We start from the raw sequence: 6,000 nt of genomic DNA, 5'->3' as shown, positions 1-6,000 counted from the left end.
TGTGTTATAGATGATGCTATTGACATCAAATTATTGGTAAGAAACCTCCTCCTATATGATACAGTATATTCTCTCTATATATCCTGATACTCCTCCTATATGATACAGTATATTCTCTATATCCTGATACTTCTCCTATATGATACAGTATATTCTCTATATCTGGATACTTCTCCTATATGATACAGTATATTCTCTCTCTATATCCTGATACTCCTCCTATATGATACAGTATATTCTCTCTATATCTGGATACTTCTCCTATATGATACAGTATATTCTCTCTATATATCCTGATACTTCTCCTATATGATACAGTATATTCTCTATATCCTGATACTCCTCCTATATGATACAGTATATTCTCTATATCCTGATACTCCTCCTCCTATATGATACAGTATATTCTCTCTCTATATCCTGATACTTCTCCTATATGATACAGTATATTCTCTATATCCTGATACTTCTCCTATATGATACAGTATATTCTCTATATCCTGATACTTCTCCTATATGATACAGTATATTCTCTATATCCTGATACTTCTCCTATATGATACAGTATATTCTCTATATCCTGATACTTCTCCTATATGATACAGTATATTCTCTATATCCTGATACTTCTCCTATATGATACAGTATATTCTCTATATCCTGATACTTCTCCTATATGATACAGTATATTCTCTATATCCTGATACTTCTCCTATATGATACAGTATATTCTCTCTATATCCTGATACTTCTCCTATATGATACAGTATATTCTCTATATCCTGATACTTCTCCTATATGATACAGTATATTCTCTATATCCTGATACTTCTCCTATATGATACAGTATATTCTCTATATCCTGATACTTCTCCTATATGATACAGTATATTCTCTCTATATCCTGATACTTCCCCTATATGATACAGTATATTCTCTATATCCTGATACTTCTCCTATATGATACAGTATATTCTCTATATCCTGATACTTCTCCTATATGATACAGTATATTCTCTCTCTATATCCTGATACTTCCCCTATATGATACAGTATATTCTCTCTCTATATCCTGATACTTCTCCTATATGATACAGTATATTCTCTATATCCTGATACTCCTCCTATATGATACAGTATATTCTCTATATCCTGATACTTCTCCTATATGATACAGTATATTCTCTATATCCTGATACTTCCCCTATATGATACAGTATATTCTCTATATCCTGATACTTCTCCTATATGATACAGTATATTCTCTATATCCTGATACTACTCCTATATGATACAGTATATTCTCTATATCCTGATACTTCTCCTATATGATACAGTATATTCTCTATATCCTGATACTTCTCCTATATGATACAGTATATTCTCTATATCCTGATACTACTCCTATATGATACAGTATATTCTCTCTATATCCTGATACTTCTCCTATATGATACAGTATATTCTCTCTCTATATCCTGATACTTCTCCTATATGATACAGTATATTCTCTCTCTATATCCTGATACTTCTCCTATATGATACAGTATATTCTCTCTATATCCTGATACTTCTCCTATATGATACAGTATATTCTCTCTATATATCCTGATACTTCTCCTATATGATACAGTATATTCTCTATATCCTGATACTACTCCTATATGATACAGTATATTCCCTATATCCTGATACTCCTCCTATATGATACAGTATATTCTCTCTCTATATCCTGATACTTCTCCTATATGATACAGTATATTCTCTCTATATCCTGATACTTCTCCTATATGATACAGTATATTCTCTCTCTATATCCTGATACTTCTCCTATATGATACAGTATATTCTCTCTCTATATCCTGATACTTCTCCTATATGATACAGTATATTCTCTCTATATCCTGATACTTCCCCTATATGATACAGTATATTCTCTCTATATCCTGATACTTCTCCTATATGATACAGTATATTCTCTCTTTATCCTGATACTTCCCCTATATGATACAGTATATTCTCTCTATATCCTGATACTTCTCCTATATGATACAGTATATTCTCTCTATATATCCTGATACTTCTCCTATATGATACAGTATATTCTCTATATCCTGATACTCCCCCTATATGATACAGTATATTCTCTATATCCTGATACTCCTCCTATATGATACAGTATATTCTCTATATCCTGATACTTCTCCTATATGATACAGTATATTCTCTATATCCTGATACTTCTCCTATATGATACAGTATATTCTCTATATCCTGATACTTCTCCTATATAATACAGTATATTCTCTATATCCTGATACTTCTCCTATATGATACAGTATATTCTCTCTCTATATCCTGATACTTCTCCTATATGATACAGTATATTCTCTATATCCTGATACTTTTCCTATATGATACAGTATATTCTCTATATCCTGATACTCCTCCTCCTATATGATACAGTATATTCTCTCTCTATATCCTGATACTTCTCCTATATGATACAGTATATTCTCTATATCCTAATACTTCCCCTATATGATACAGTATATTCTCTATATCCTGATACTTCTCCTATATGATACAGTATATTCTCTATATCCTGATACTCCTCCTCCTATATGATACAGTATATTCTCTCTCTATATCCTGATACTTCTCCTATATGATACAGTATATTCTCTATATCCTGATACTTCTCCTATATGATACAGTATATTCTCTCTCTATATCCTGATACTTCTCCTATATGATACAGTATACTCTCTCTATATCCTGATACTTCTCCTATATGATACAGTATATTCTCTCTATATATCCTGATACTTCCCCTATATGATACAGTATATTCTCTATATCCTGATACTTCTCCTATATGATACAGTATATTCTCTATATCCTGATACTTCTCCTATATGATACAGTATATTCTCTCTCTATATCCTGATACTTCTCCTATATGATACAGTATATTCTCTATATCCTGATACTTTTCCTATATGATACAGTATATTCTCTATATCCTGATACTTCTCCTATATGATACAGTATATTCTCTATATCCTGATACTTCCCCTATATGATACAGTATATTCTCTCTCTATATCCTGATACTTCTCCTATATGATACAGTATATTCTCTATATCCTGATACTTCTCCTATATGATACAGTATATTCTCTATATCCTGATACTTCTCCTATATGATACAGTATATTCTCTATATCCTGATACTTCTCCTATATGATACAGTATATTCTCTATATCCTGATACTCCTCCTATATGATACAGTATATTCTCTATATCCTGATACTTTTCCTATATGATACAGTATATTCTCTATATCCTGATACTTCTCCTATATGATACAGTATATTCTCTCTATATCCTGATACTTTTCCTATATGATACAGTATATTCTCTCTATATCCTGATACTTCTCCTATATGATACAGTATATTCTCTATATCCTGATACTTTTCCTATATGATACAGTATATTCTCTATATCCTGATACTCCTCCTATATGATACAGTATATTCTCTATATCCTGATACTTCTCCTATATGATACAGTATATTCTCTATATCCTGATACTCCTCCTCCTATATGATACAGTATATTCTCTATATCCTGATACTTTTCCTATATGATACAGTATATTCTCTATATCCTGATACTCCTCCTATATGATACAGTATATTCTCTATATCCTGATACTTCTCCTATATGATACAGTATATTCTCTATATCCTGATACTTCTCCTATATGATACAGTATATTCTCTATATCCTGATACTCCTCCTATATGATACAGTATATTCTCTCTATATCCTGATACTCCTCCTATATGATACAGTATATTCTCTATATCCTGATACTTCTCCTATATGATACAGTATATTCTCTCTATATCCTGATACTCCTCCTATATGATACAGTATATTCTCTATATCCTGATACTCCTCCTATATGATACAGTATATTCTCTATATCCTGATACTTCTCCTATATGATACAGTATATTCTCTATATCCTGATACTTCTCCTATATGATATAGTATATTCTCTCTATCCTGATACTCCTCCTATATGATACAGTATATTCTCTATATCCTGATACTTCTCCTATATGATACAGTATATTCTCTATATCCTGATACTTCTCCTATATGATACAGTATATTCTCTCTATATCCTGATACTCCTCCTATATGATACAGTATATTCTCTATATCCTGATACTTCTCCTATATGATACAGTATATTCTCTCTCTATATCCTGATACTCCTCCTATATGATACAGTATATTCTCTCTCTATATCCTGATACTTCTCCTATATGATACAGTATATTCTCTCTCTATATCCTGCCACTAATAATCTAAGGACCTTATTACACCAACAGATTATCTGATAGAATTGTTTTTTAAGCCAAAGCCAGGAATGGATTTGAAAAGAGGAGAAGTCTCAGTCTTTCATTTATGACCTGTTCTCTGTATATACGGCCATTACACGGCTCCTATGTGTTACAGGAAGATCTACTTGCAGAAGCTGGTGAAAGTCTGTCAGACCTGCTCACAAACGTTTTTGGGACACTGAAGGTAAGTCGCCTTTACATATCCGAGTGTCTGTCATTCTAATAGGACAATATAGAAAAGATTCCTATAGCACAGATGTGGGCAGGATACAGCACTATTATATATAGGAGATAGATAGATAGATAGATAGATAGATAGATAGATAGATAGATAGGAGATAGATAGATAGATAGATAGATAGATAGATAGATAGGAGATAGATAGATAGATAGATAGATAGATAGATAGATAGATAGGAGATAGATAGATAGATAGATAGGAGATAGATAGATAGGAGATAGATAGGAGATAGATAGGAGATAGATAGATAGATAGATAGATAGATAGATAGATAGATAGATAGATAGATAGATAGATAGATAGGAGATAGATAGATAGATAGGAGATAGATAGATAGGAGATAGATAGGAGATAGATAGATAGATAGATAGATAGATAGATAGATAGATAGATAGATAGGAGATAGATAGATAGGAGATAGATAGGAGATAGATAGATAGATAGATAGATAGATAGATAGATAGATAGATAGATAGATAGATTGGAGATAGATAGACAGAAAGATTAATAGATAGATAGATATATTGTTGAAATCTCCACGGCACTCCGATATAGCGGATCTTGATCCAGACCAAAGATCGTAGTGAATATATATGCAGAGAATCCACAGCACTCCAGCATAGTGAAAAAGCTCTATAGGCTATGTTTATTCAGTCAATTCATAGTGCAACACTCCAAACGCAACGTTTCAGTCACTCTCTGTCACCATTTTCACGCTTGAAAATGGTGACAGAGAGTGACTGAAACGTTGCGTTTGGAGTGTTGCACTATGAATTGACTGAATAAACATAGCCTATAGAGCTTTTTCACTATGCTGGAGTGCTGTGGATTCTCTGCATATAGATAGATAGATAGATAGATAGATAGATAGATAGATAGATAGGAGATAGATAGATAGGAGATAGACAGACAGACAGACAGATAGATAGATAGATAGACCTTACGTCACTCCCTAAGGACGGCCTCAAACAAGAAACATAGAGACCCCAATGACAAGACTGCGAGGGAAGCCTATGACACCCTACAGAGGAAATACAAGGGCACTCTCAGAGAGAAAAAACAGAGCTACCTCTCCCACAAAATCCACCGGCTGGAGGACTCCCTCCAGGACAACTCATTCTGGGAGACCTGGCATCATATCAGCACAAAGACCAAGAAAAACTCTCTCCATATCCAAAATGGCACCATCTGGCTCAACTTTAGGGACCTCTACAAAAACATCCATGAAGAAGAGCAAACCCAGGAACAACAAGAAATAACCAAAAAACTGAGGCACATGGAAGAGGCAATTAAGGACTTCCAGACCCCCCTGGACCGGCCAATCACCACACAGG

The sequence above is a fragment of the Dendropsophus ebraccatus genome, chromosome 8 (assembly GCF_027789765.1).
Source record: "Dendropsophus ebraccatus isolate aDenEbr1 chromosome 8, aDenEbr1.pat, whole genome shotgun sequence".
Lineage (NCBI taxonomy): Eukaryota > Metazoa > Chordata > Amphibia > Anura > Hylidae > Dendropsophus > Dendropsophus ebraccatus.
Note: the sequence above shows the minus strand (reverse complement) of the source record.